This window comes from Arvicola amphibius, chromosome 3 (assembly GCF_903992535.2).
Source record: "Arvicola amphibius chromosome 3, mArvAmp1.2, whole genome shotgun sequence".
In the NCBI taxonomy this organism is placed as follows: Eukaryota; Metazoa; Chordata; class Mammalia; order Rodentia; family Cricetidae; genus Arvicola; species Arvicola amphibius.
The window spans coordinates 158376814-158391497 of NC_052049.1; positions in this window are offsets into that span (position 1 = coordinate 158376814).

The following is a 14684-nucleotide window of genomic DNA, read 5'->3' on the forward strand; positions in this document are numbered from 1 at the left end:
ATTTCAAGCTGATTACATGCACAGAATCTCTATTATTTCAAAAAGGACATAAGTTTATTTAAAAATAGAAAAAAATATTTAGCTGAGAACTACACAAACCTAATTTTTCTGTTAAGTGCCTCACAAATTTTCCTCTCTGCCCACTCAATCCCACTCTCTTTCCTTCTGTCCTCCATCCCCTGTATCATTCCTCTCTATTTCTTCTCTACTTTTGAAGTTACAACTGATATTGGAAATAAGAGGATGCTTACATACTGAAGAAAAATTCTCAAATTGCTGTTAATCTGTGACAGAAGAAGAAAACATTGGTTAGGAAATGGTTTCTGGCAAAATTCTACATTTCTGCTTAATTATCCATATTATGAACCATAAAATTGCATTTTGAAATTAATATCACAGATTTAATAACATTCTACAACATATTTCTAAAAGGAAAGTTCACATAAAGTTACTTCTCTCTGTTATAATTTTTCTAGTCCTTGAATATTTTATGAGGCTAAATTATAATATTACAGTAGGCTAGCTACGCCTAGATGGTCCTTTTATTACTCGTTATATAAGATTTAAATAGATATTTTCTAAGTATCAGGCAGAAATATAACATTCTAATTAAACTGTGTATTTTGATAGTCATCTACAAACCATTATTTCACAAGACAAATTGTGCAATTAGAATTGTTGACCCATGCACTATCTTCCATATGTTTGCTGTACCCCTCAGATGTAGCTCATTTCAAGGTCTATATAGTAGAAACAAGTTGCGCATTGACCCAGCAGATGAATAAACCAATTCCCTTAGGAACATTGCAAGACTTTCATGTTTGAGCATGTTGCTACTTTGTCAATGAGGTATTACCAATGACACCTTAATGGCAGGAGAGTCATACTTTCACCATATGCCTTATACAACTTAGCACTGTGCCCTTTGGCTATATTTAAAAGCTCCTGCTTAAGAAAATGACAGATGAGGTCAACTTGAACTGGCCATAGACCGTGTCATAGATTAAACATTTTCTTTTCGCTTGATTGACACCTTATTCAGGAAACATGCTAGGAAAAAGGCATGTGGTCACAGTGCCTTACTGCTAAAAGTGTGCATGGAATTGAAGGAATATTGCCAACGTGCCAAGCAAACTATGATTTATAAACATCAAGAGGAGGTTGTTAGCTTCATCTGCAGTCAATGAAAGTCTTTATTATCACTAAGTACATCTTATGAGTCTTATATATTGACTTTCCTTAAATAAGCCAAGAACTTACAAAAAGATTACTCAAATAGTATTTGCGGTAATCCTCATGCAATTTTGAGAGCCGAAGGCAGGAGGTCTAAAATGGGAAAACAGAGAAGTGGAGAGAGGCAGGCCAGGTGAAGCAGATCTGGGTAATTTTAGCTGTTGGTGGACAAATCATTAACACACCCTGTTTTCAGTCTGCTGCAGTGGAAAGCTGAAGACTTTTGTTGCAGAGCAAAAGCAGTTGGTGTGGATTGATTATTGTGCGGAACCTTAGCTCTAATGTAGAACAAGCTGGCCAGTGACTCATTAGTTATTTAGTGATTTTACTGAGTTTTAGTTTTATGAAAACTATATCCAGTCTAGGTATTAAAATGCTCCATAAGTCACTTACCTTGGCTTAAATATCAAAATTAAATATTTTGAAAGATTTTTTGCTGGCTAAGGAAGTAACTGATGTTAATTCTGATAAGGGGAAGCCTGATACTCATGTCTGGACAGCTCTTTCTGTCTTCAGGTAAAGGAAAAGGACTTCAAGGTAATGTAATGCACTCCCTACAAATGTGTCGTTACAAGCAGAACACTGCTGAGCAGCAGAGTTTGTATTTGGGAAAATTATTGACATTGATCCTTCAGCTAAAGGGAGTAATTAATTGTGGAGTGATTTTTTGATATTTGGAAACAAATTTGATATTTGAACCAATTGCTTTGGAACAGTCAGATACCTACTGATTTACTAATACCATTTGAGCAAGCAACTGCCTTTTCATGTGATATTAGGATCAAATGCTAGATGAATGATTCTACTAACAGCCATGTGTTAATGGAATATAATTTATTTTTAATAAAAGCATTTCTGTGTTTGACCTCACATTGAATGATGTTTCTTTTGGGAATAAACTGATCTCCAGAAAGGTGAATTTAGTATTTACATCAAAGCGACAATTTAAAACAATGATTTCAATGTATAGATTTTCTATTTATTCATTTGGAATGTGGTAAATGATCATTAATATTGATGCAGTGAACTCAAAGAGTTCAGTTCAGTTAAACAGGCAGTGGGAAGTAAATAGAAAACATTTCTGTAATGGTCACTGTGAGCCTTCATGGTTCCCAAATGTGGAAACTCACCTGGATCTCAGAAGGATTTAAAATTCTTCCATCAGATTTTTCTCTCAAATATTTGTTTGGTTTATTTTCCCCCACATTTACTGTATTTTAAGTTTTAGAATGACAGTCAGATATATTGTAGATTATGTGGTTGAATGTTGCTACCCCTTAGCTCGTGAATTAATGTGTTATAAACCTAGAGTCAAATTAGTGTTTCTTAATTATGATTGCACATTCATAGGAGGTAGTGTCTAGTAGGTCCATATTAGTTAGATTAGGTGTTCTTCTCTTACACATACGATTTTGGCCAGGGAGCAAATAACAGTGCACAAAATTTGAGTAAAAGGCTTTCAAATAATGGAACTTCCAAGATGATTTAGTAAAAACTTTCCAGTCATAGCAATAAAATGAACTGACAAGGGAAAGTAAACCCAGGAAAAAATCAAACAATTATCATTTTCCCAAAGCAATCTTGTTACATTTTGATTACAATGAAATGGACAGATGGCGTGATAGTTCCTCTGACAGTAAAATCATAAGGTCATTCAAATATGAATTTTTCATGTTGTTATATTTAGTTGCTATTTGTATCCTATTTTAAAGTAACAGATTTACTTTATAATGACAGTCATATTGCAAACTAACAGACACATTGTAAAGTCTCTAAAAGTGTCAGATTTCCTGATAACTTTATTTAGATATGGAATCCAGGTTCCTAAGTGAGATTAACATTCTCTCTCATTTTATCTTGTTTCTAATTCAGATTTATTTACACGATAAGATACATAAACTCCCTGTATTATTAGAAATTAAACAAATTGAATTTGTTATATTTTGGTTCTTTATGTTATAACATATTGTGTTTAGAAATTATTACAAATATTTGTCATTCAAAAAGTCATATTTGAAAACCAATGACTACCTCTTAATAAATTAAGGGTAATCTGAAACTAGAGAGATAGCTCAGCAGTTAAAAGCATTTGTTTGGTTCTCAGCACCCGCATGGTGGCTTGCAATCACCCAAAACTCTGGTTCCAGGGGTTCCAACTCCCTCCTCTGACCTTCATGGAAACAGTGCACTTACAGGGTGCAGGTACATACATGCATGAAAAACACATACATAAAATAAATAATCTTAAAAATTAAAAATTAAGGCAATCTCTGAGCATACATTTAAAATCAAATTAAATTTAAAAAAAGATGTAGACGATTTCATAATTATCTTGAAATCGCAATGCCTGGGAAGTTTAAAAGCCTATAAAATTGCGATGATGAAAATGTAAGTGTTGAACCATTAGTTTTTATTACTAGTGCATATTCTAAGACTTGCACTTGGAAGACAGTAAAGTTTGTTGGCCATAAATGAGATTTAAAAAGTGCAACACTGGTGCCATCAGCAGAATAGAAAAATAGGAAACTCTAGAGATCACCCCCACAACTCTAACCTAGCTCTACAAGTTCTCAAAAGCCATTTAGAAATATACAGACAGGAGGACCAATGGAACCAAATCGAAGACCCAGATATTAGTCCACAAACCTTTGAACACCTGATTTTTGACAAAAGAAAAAATATCAAATGGAAAACAGAAAGCATGTTTAACAAATGGTGCTGGCATAACTGGATATCAACATGTAGAAGAATGAAAATAAACCCATATCTATCACCATGCACAAAACTCAAGCTTAAATGGATCAAAGACATCAACATAAAGCCAGCCACACTGAACCTTGTAGAAGAGAAAGTGGGAAGTTCACTTGAACGCATTGGCATAGGAGACCACTTCCTAAATATGACCCCAGCAGCACAGACACTGAGAGAAACAATTAATAAATGGGACCTCCTGAAACTGAAAAGCTTCTGAAAAGCAAAGGACATGTCAACAAGGCAAAACTACAGCCTACAGAATGGGAAAAGATCTTCACTAACTCCACATCAGACAGAGGTGTGATCTCCAAAATATACAAAGAACTCAAAAAATTGATTATCAAAAGAACACATAATCCAATAAAAAAAATGGAGTATAGACCTAAACAGAGAAATCTCAACAGAGAACTCTAAAATGGCTGAAAGACACGTAAGGAAATGTTCATACTTAACTAAAATGTTAACTAAAATCAGAGAAATGTAAATCAAAACAACTCTGAGATTCCATCTTACACCTGTAAGAATGGCCAAAATAATAAAAAAAAAAACTGATGATAACTTATTCTGGAGAGGTTGTGGGGTGAAGGGAACACTTCTGCACAGCTGGTGGGAGTACAAGCTGATACAGCCCCTTTGGATGTCAGTGTGGCAATTTCTCAGAAAATTAGGAAACAACCTTCCTCAAGACCCAGTAATACCACTTTTGGGTATATATCCAAAGGTGCTCAATCATGACACAAGGACATGTGCTCAATTATGTTCATGCCAGCATTGTTTGTTATAGACAGAACCTGGAAATAGCCAGAACCTAAATGCCCCTCGGCCAAAGAATGGATAAGGAACAGTTACTTTTGAAATTTTTGTTAACTGGTGTGTTTCAGCTCCATCCTTGATCAAGAAAACGAAAGAATCAGTGAACTTGAAGACACATAATTAAAAATTATTGACACAGAGAGATAAAAAATGAAAAAAGTTAACAAAATTGAGAAAATTATGGGAATATCATTAAATGACCCAATATATTCATTATTGGAAGTCCTAGACGAGGAGAAAAAGAGGCAAGGAATATCACTTGAAGCAATAATGGCTAAAGCCTTCTCTTTTCTATTTTTTATTTTTTTAATTAATTTATTTAAGATTTTCACCCCCTCCCATCCTCTTTTCCTTCCCACTCCCCACACTCCCCCACCCCACACTCCCCCTTTCCCCACTCCCACTCTCCCCACTACTCCTCCCCCTTGCTCTCCAGATCTAAGAGAAGTCAGGGTGCCCTGCCTTGTGGGAAGTCCAAGGCACCCCCTCCATCTAGGGAGGTGTGCATTTAAACAGACTAGGCTCCCAAAAAGCCAGTATGTGCAATAGAATCAAAATCCAGTGTCATTATCATTGGCTTCTCAGTCCACCCTCATTGTCAGCCACATTCAGAGAGTCTGGTTTGATCACATGCTCGTTCAGACCCAGTCCAGCCGGCCTTGGTGAGCTCCCATTATATCAGTCCCACTGTCTCCGTGGGTGGACGCACCCCTCGCGGTCCTGACTTCCTTGCTCATGTTCTCCCTCCTTCTGCTCTTCATCTGGGCTTTGGGAGCTCAGTCCAATGCTCCAATGTGGGGCTCTGTCTCTATCTCCACCCCTCACCAGATGAAGGATCTATGGTGATATGCAAGATCTTCATTAGTGTGTCTGTGGGAGAAGGCCAGTTCAGGCACCCTCTCTTCTGCTGCCCACGGACCTAGGGGGAAGGGAAGATGGGGAGAGAGAAGGGAGAAGGGGAGGACTGGGGAGAGCTTGGGGGAATTGAAATGGAGGAAGTGTGGATATGGGAGCAGGGAAGAAGTTATCCTAACCAAGGGAGCCATTTTAGGGTTGGCTAGAGTCTTGGCTCTAGAGGGGTTCCCAGGTGTCCAAGGGGATTTCCCCAACTAAAGCCTTTTAAATATAAAGAATGAAATAGTCTTTCAAACTTAAAATGCTCCAAGACAGGAGTGATGTCCATAAAATCTCATCAATATGACCATACCACCCAAATGTGAATGGAACAAGGATGACACCAATGAGCATGGCAAACTGAACAGAGGAAAAGCTCACCCTTACACAAAGAACTATGGGAGACTGAGTAAAGCTGGGATTGGTAGAGGTGGTGGTCCCTAGAGCACAGTACATTATTTGGTTGTCCAGTGACAAATGGTCAGCCCTGAAAACATACATACAGATAATATTATATGGATTTCAGAGGCTATTTGCAAATATATATGCATATACAAATACATACTGTAGGAGGAGGTGCTTGTTTGTCTTGCTGCCCAGTTCCCGGCTGCCCAGAGCTTAGCCCTGAAATAACCACACAGAAACTGTATCAGTTAAATCACTGCTTGGCCCATTAACTCTACCTTCTTATTGGCTAACTCTTACATATTAATTTAATTCATTTCTATTAATCTGTATATCACCACGTGGCAGTGGCTTACTGGCAAAAATTCGGTATGTCTGACTCTGGAGGCAGCTCCACTGCTTCTCTCCCTGACTCCACCTTTCTTCCCCCCAGAATTCAGTTCCATCTTACCCGCCTACCTACGTTCTGCCCTATCGGCAGGCCAAGGCAGTTTCTTTAGTCATTAACCAAGAAAAGCAACACACAGACAGAAGTGTTTCCCACACCAATGTACAAACATGAAACTGCATCTAACAAGTGATTAAAAAGTATTTGGAAACTTCAAGAGTAACAAGGTTTATAATAGGAGGATTTGAAGGGTAGAAATGGAAGTGAGAAATATTGTAATTAAAAGGCAATATCAACAATAAACAAACAACAATAATAAAAAACAAGTTGAAAACTTGTAGGTAGTCAGGAAATAATCAACAGGGTGAGAAGTGATTTATTGAGTAAAAGATAATACTCACATTTTGATAAAGTTTAGTGCTGAAAATGTTCAAATAGGATCTACCACAGAATAATAACTTTTATAAATGAGCAAGCAAAGAACAGGCACACACACACACACACACACACACACACACACAGACATACTTTCATCAGCCCTGTGGCCAATGAGCATATTAAAAGATGCTCATATCACTGATCAAATCACAAAGAATATGAATGTAAAATGGTGGAACTGATGGAACATATGCAAATGCCGGGCGGTGGTGGCGCACGCCTTTAATCCCAGCGCTCGGGAGGCAGAGGCAGGCGGATCTCTGTGAGTTCGAGGCCAGCCTGGTCTACAAGAGCTAGTTCCAGGACAGGCTCTAAAAAAGCTGCAGAGAAACCCTGTCTCGAAAAACCAAAAAAAAAAAAAAAAAAAAAAAAAAAAAAAAAAGTTCATAAAAAAATCAAAACAAGAGCTGTTGTATTACTGAATTTTTATGACAGTGCAATACTTAAGGCAGAATTTTTTTAATAAAAATTATTTTTAATAAAAATTATTGACTCACAGGGTTTGAGGTATGAGGTTGAGAGGACACTCTGGTGATGGTATTTTTGTCGCAGAGATCTGAGGAAAGGCAGGGCATCACATGAGTTGTGGCAGAGTAGTGCATTATTTTTTATGTGTGTATACAGATTCTTACTCTTCTGTAAAGCCACCAGGAGTCAACTGTGGGGATTTTTATGATCTTTCATACTGAAGTATTTCCACAGAAGTCTCGTGTTTTAGGTAGGCTTGGTTGCTAGGTGTTTGTGTTTGGGATATGACTGGATTATGAGTACTCAGGCCTAATGAATGGAACAATCCACTGATGGATTTGTAATTGCATGGAGTATTGGGAAGTAGTTGATACTGTAGAAAACGGGTTGCTAGGGACATGCTATTGAGGGACTAAACATCCTGATTTCTTCTATCGTCACTCTCCGTTTCCTCTTGAATAAGGTGACCAGCTTTGTCTACTGGATGCTTTCCATCATAACACTCTGTTTTACTATTCATGGTCCCTAAACCAACACAGTCATGTGACAATTAGGTGAAACCTTTAGTTGTGAGCCATAGTAAAGCATTCCTTCCTTATGTTGTTCTCTTAGGTATTTGGCCGCATTGGGCACACGCGCTAATTACCTTAACTAACCCCAGTCACATGGTAGAGATCCCAACTCCAAACACCACAGGTAGATCAGGTTTCTACGATTTAAATATGCATAATTAAGACTAAATTTAACAAATCCTGGAGATACTCCAAAATATATCCAAATCCTAACTAATATTATTTAATAATCTTATTCTGGCTATAAATCCAAAAGAATTAATCAACAGGATCTTGAACACATTACATACCTATGTTTCCTGAAGGCTTATTCTGAACAGTCAAGAAGCAGAAGTTACCTAGATGTATAAGATAGATCAATAGACAATGGAAATGTGAAATTTACAAACATCAGAATATTATTCAGGCTTGAAAAGGAAGGAAATTCTGATATACAGTTGAATTTTGAGTATATTCTACAAACAAAATAAATTACACATAAAACAATAAGTACTCTATGACTACTCAATCAGGAGGAACCTAAAACTGTAGTGAAACAATTATGAGAAGAAAGTAGAATGGCAGTTATCAGTGCTAGAAAGAGAAAACTGGAGTTATTCAATGAGAGCAATGTTTCAGTTTTACAAGTAGATAATTTTTAAGCTTTGATGCCCCAAATATTCATATAAAATGGTTATGATGAAAGAATACTGTGCTTTTTTCAAACCAAAAAGAAAACTATACATGGAAAAGACAAATATTCACAACTGATTTGGCAAAATATTTATTAATTTGCAAGTTGTCAAAGAGTTTAAAATACCCCTTTAGTTGTGAATATAATTGCCTCCTTTGGAACCAGTTTTTTTCCCTGGGTTTTTATTGAAGTTTAATGGAATTTTGAGAAGGATTATTGTGGAGCAAATTACAAATTTTAAATATATATTTATTAGAGAGAACTTCTATGTTCATTCTCTTCTTGTTGCATGTATGGCTGCTGCAATATATTTGCCTTAGGTTTGGGTATGTATTTGTAATGCACAGAGTTAAGTATAAGCACTTGACATCTATTAATGGAAAGTTGGGACTTAGTCAATAGACAGTAAGTCCTTGTATAGAACTAATGCAGGGTGGGGTGGTTTGAAAGAAAAATGTCCCCCCAAAAGAGTGTCACTGTTAGGAGGCGTGGCCTTATTGGAGTAGGCACTGTCTTGTGGGAGGAAGGGTGTCACTATAGAGACAGGCTTTGAAGTTTCATACATGCTCAAGCCAAGCCCAGTGGGACACTTCACTGCCTGTTGCCTGCAAGTCAAGATGTAGGACACTAGGCTGCTTTTCCAAACACCATGACTACGTGCATGTCACTATGTTACACCATGATGATAATGTACTAAACCTGAGAAAATGTAAGCCATCCCAATTAATTGTTTTCCTTATAAGAGTTGCTGTGGTCAGGGTGTCTCTTCACTGAAAACTGGTCAATCATTTTCTTGAGAAATGCTGGTTAAATTCAAATATGTAACCCAGAGGGGGAAAAGAAAAATGTTTCTTTCTTGATTTTTATGCTTGGAATTTTTTCAAGTATCTTGATTGTTTTATGGGAGGTATTATCTCAGAAGATGTGTTATAGATCTTCAGGCTTAGTGCTTCTGCCTACCCAAATTATTATTGTTATTATTATTATTATTATAAATTATTGTAATTATCATTATTATTTTTGTTGGCCCTTTATGTCCCAGGACAAGCACTGAATTTGGATCATACATCCTATCCAACAATTTTTTACTAATTATTATTATTGTTATTATTGTTATTATTTTAATTTATTTTTTAAAATTTTATTTTATATTCCAACCACAGTTTCCCCCACCCCTATTTCATTAATTATTCACAGGTGAATCTGGAGATAATCTCTATCTTGGTTTGCTTACAATTGCAGAAATGAATATAAACCTAACAAACCTCAAATAAAGTGTGTAACCACACAGTAATTGATATTTTAAAATATATGTCAAAATATATTTGAGAAAGGGTGAATCTCTTCATGGTCAGGTTTTTGTTTTTCTCTTCTGAAAATGAAGATACAAGAAACCAGGTTATATGGGTGCCCCAGTTTTGAGGGTGGCAGCAGAAAACTCACGCAGAGAAGTCTACTTGTGGGTGGCTTAATAATAAATGGATTCAAGAATCTTATTAGTGAGTAAAACTCCTAAAGTTAACAGCTCGGTGACATGACTGCTGTCTGGTGAGTAGTAGAACAGCTGCTTACTATTGATACTTTGTTCTGAATTTCTTCTCCAATTGCCCTAGTTTTTTTTTTTTTCCCAGCACAGAACTATAAGGAGTATGGATATAGATGAGATCATCTTCTTGGATTTTATTTTATTTTATTTTATTTTTTTTTTTTTTTTTGGTTTTTCGAGACAGGGTTTCTCTGCAGCTTTAGAGCCTGTCCTGGAACTAGCTCTTGTAGACCAGGCTGGTCTCGAACTCACAGAGATCCGCCTGCCTCTGCCTCCCGAGTGCTGGGATTAAAGGCGTGCGCCACCACCGCCCGGCTCTTGGATTTTATTTTATGTCTTAAATTGAAGAGCCTTGGTGATTATGAAAGATCAAGTATGAACCATTTTTTTTCACAGTTGGCTAACTACAATTTACATTAGTTACTGTCTTCAGTCTGTTAAAAAAAGAAAGTTGATTCTCTCCCCCCCCCCCCAAAAAAAAAGAAAGAAAGCTCTCTGATCAGTAAAGAGAATATGGACCAGTCAACTAGAAGGTACTATGATTCAGAGGATTGTTAGCAGTGGTATTTCTGCCCCCAAATAGCGTGGAATGTGATAAGAACTGAGGTTATATTCAGAGAAATTTACGTCAAATTTTCTGTATTTGTTTAAGTTAGTTTTGGTCCCATCATATGGTCCATATTAGAGTTGCATTCATGTGCTTCCAGAATGCTATTGAGAATGTATATTCTCTGGCACTTGCTTGGAATATTCTGTAGATTTTTTTTAGATCTATTTCATGTAAAATGTTCTTAATTTTGAGGTTTCTGTTTTTTTTCTCCAGATGGCTTATCTATCAAAGAATATGGAGTATTGAAATCACCAATTATTAATGTATTTGTGTTAATCTGTATCTTTAATTCCATTGGTATGCTGCTTATAAACTTGATGTGCCAGAGTTTGGTGCATATTAATATTATACTGTAATATGTTTCTTGATTAATTTATCCATTGATTAGAATAAAGTGTCCTTCTTTGTCTTTTCTGATTAGTTTTAGATTAAAGTCTGTTTTGACAGATATTAGGATGGCAACACCTGCTTGCTTCCTACTCCTCTTTCTTTCTTTCTTTCTTTCTTTCTTTCTTTCTTTCTTTCTTCCTTTCTTCTTCCTTCCTTCCTTTTTCTTCCTTCATTTCTTCTCTTTCTTCTTTCTTTCTTTCTTTCCTTCTTTCTCTCTCTCTTTCTTTCTTTCTTTTTCCTTCCTTTTTTTCTCCCTTCCTTCCTTCCTTCCTTCCTTCCTTCCTTCCTTCCTTCCTTCCTTCCTTCCTTTCCTTCCCTTCCTTCCTTCCTTTCCTTCCTTCCCTTCCTTCCTTCCTTCCTTCCTTCCTTCCTTCCTTCCTTCCTTCCTCCCTCCCTCCCTCCCTCCCTCCCTCCCTCCCTCCCTCCCTCCCTCCCTCCCTCCCTTCCTTCCTTCCTTCCTTCCTTTTCCCCTCCCCCCTCTCTCTTTCTTTCTTTCTTTGTTGAGTATTTTTTATATCCTTCACTTTAAGGTGGTTCCTTCCTTTAAAGATAAGATTGGTTCTTCTGGACAACAGACGGACTTTGTTCATTTCATGAGACAAATAAATATGTGATCTTAGTAGTATGTGAAATGATCAAGGAAAAGGTATTTATACTCTATGACCCTCAGAAAACATTCCTTTTAAAGTGGCTGTTCTGATACTTATTAAAAGTATATCATTTTTCAATAGCCAAAAGGCCTTTATTTCTTAATCCACTCTACTTGATTATGTCTCTTGATTAGAGAGTTGAGGCCATTAATATCTAAAGATATTGTTAAAAGCCATGTGTTGCTTGCAACCATTTTGTTGTTTTTGTTTGCATTCTTAGCCATGCTGTTGTTCTGAGGGGTTTACATGTGGCTTGCTTTTTTGTCCTTCCAGCTATGAAATTATTTTCTTCATTCTATATATTTAGTGTTTTAAATATATTATACCTTGAGGACTTTCTTTTCCTGTTTTGTTTAGGTGTGTTTCTGTGTGCATCTTGTATCTGTATGGGTGTTTCTGTCTTTAGTTTGGGAGAGTTTCATTTGATGATCTTGTTTAAAATCTGACCCATGGGTTTTTTTCTTTTTTATTTATTTTTTTATTGAGCTCTACATTTTTTCTGTGCTCCCCTCCCTGCCTCTCCCCTCCCCCTTCAACCCACTCCCAAGTTTCTTTTGCTCCCAATTTACTCTGGAGATCTTGTCTTTTTCTACTTAATGCACGCCTAAAGATTGATTTTTTTCTTTTCACTTTGTCTCATACTTCCTGCTTGTTCATTTCCTGTGATTTTATTTTTTTTGATATTCTTTGCTTATTTGGCCTAGATCCTACACTCTGTGTTTGAGTCCTGATAGCCTGTCTTCTGTTTGATTCATTTCTCTTGTCAGGCTTTCTCTTGGATTTTCTTGTTAGGTATTGTGAGGAGCAGGATAGCTCTCCCACTCTAATGACCTCAAAGCCAGGTTTCTCTCTTATGCTCACATACTATGGTGGTGGGAGCAAGGGAAAAATGCCCTCCCCATCTCATCCCTACCACCTCCAGTTGGAGAGGGAGCTGATCCTGCCCTTTACCAGGTGTAGCACTTGGGAAAGTGGCTCATTAGAGGTAACTCTGGAACAAAGAGGGTCCACTGGGCTGTGGATCTGGAGTCAAGCACGGGGATGGAGGAAGGGTAGAGATGAAAGTGTGGAACAGGGAGGAAGAAACTTACACTACAAAGTTGGCTCAAAGACAAAAAAGTTCATTGGGGGTATCATACCATTTTATGTAAGGAACTGGAGCACATATAAATGTGTGTGTGTTAACTGGAGGTCCTGGAACCAATGCCTCGATGATTTTATATACCTGGAGGAGATTGGTCTTAAATGTCTATATGTAAAGGCAGGAAAAGGAGATACAGGAAGAAGAAATGGGGTGATAGAAAGAGAAGGAAAATGAAGGAGAGTAAGAGAATAATGGAAGAAATGAATGAGGGAAGATGAGAAAGAAGTAAGCATTTAAGGACATTATTAACATAACCAGAGAGGCCTGGGCTGGATGGGCAGGTAAGTTGCAGCCTGACTGTGAAGTTCCTTAAGTTCCTTCTTTCTTAGTGAGGGAATCCTTGTGCTGTTAAAGATGGTGATTGAGGTCCACTTATGCTGATAAGAGAACGCTTTTTTATTTACATATCCATAGGTTTAAAAGGAAAACTCATCCCCAATCACCCTCACAGAGACACTGGGACTGAAGTGTGACCAAATGTCTAAGCATCACGGTAGATTCAAGTTGATGCACAAAAGTAGCCATCATTTAGTCTGACCGGGTTTTATTTCTCAGTCACCTTCTTAGTCACATGTGTAGACAAATAGTACAGTCACTCACCTTGGGCTTGTTCTTGACACTTAATTTTAGACCCAAAGCTACTATTTGTGGGGACTAATGCCAGACCACTTTCTGTATGGTGTGCTTATCAGTGGATAGGATTCTGTACCTGGTTCTAAATCTGGACCTACGTAATTGTAACTTCAGTAAAAAAAAAAAAATGTATGTACTCGATCACTGAGTCTTTATTCTTCTGTGCTTACGTATTGACTCTTTCATCATTTTACCTGAGGCAATGCCTTCATATTTCTGGACTTAGATTTTCCTGTTTGTCAGACCAAACACTTATAATTTGAAAAATCCTTTCTATCTTAGTTACTGTTCTGTTGCTGTTAAAAGACACCAACAGCCAAGGCAATTTTACAAGGAAAGCATTTAATTAAGGATTTCCTTACAGTTTCAGAGCGTGAGTCCATGACCATCATGGTAGAAAACATAGCAGTAGGCAGGCAGTCATTGTGCTGCAGCAATAGCTGAGATCCCACATCATGATCAGCAGAGAGCAATCAAGCAGAGATTGAGACTGGCCAGGTGTGGACTTTCAACCTCAAAGTCAACCTCTAGTGACACACTTTCTCCAGCAAGGCCACACCTCCTAATTCTTCTCAAATATTTATACTAGCTGGGAACCAAATATTCAAATATATGATGAGACCATTCTTGTTCGAATCACCACATTTTCTGTCTGTACTCAAAGACTTGAAGCATATTAATGTGCCCTTACCTGACATGAACGATGTGTAGGAAGTGGTTTTCTGATAAAGATTAGGTCATGATAGAAGCTTTAATTTCAGCTTGGTATGTAAACAATTTATTTTTTCTTAATTTAGAAATTACATTCCATGACAATCAATAAGTAATAATAAAAAATCTTGGGAGAAAGATGTAATCTTACTAGAAGAAGTAATTATCAAATGTCAAAAGGCATTGAATGAGGCCCATCTTTTACATATAATAAAAGGTATAATACATAATTCCTTTCCATTTTAGATTAGTATCAACTAATGTTTAAGTTTTATCTCTTGAAAGTCAAAATAGTTATAAAATAATCTTTTGAATTTTTAACATGCAAGAAATTTGAAATCACTTGATATCATAAACAGTAA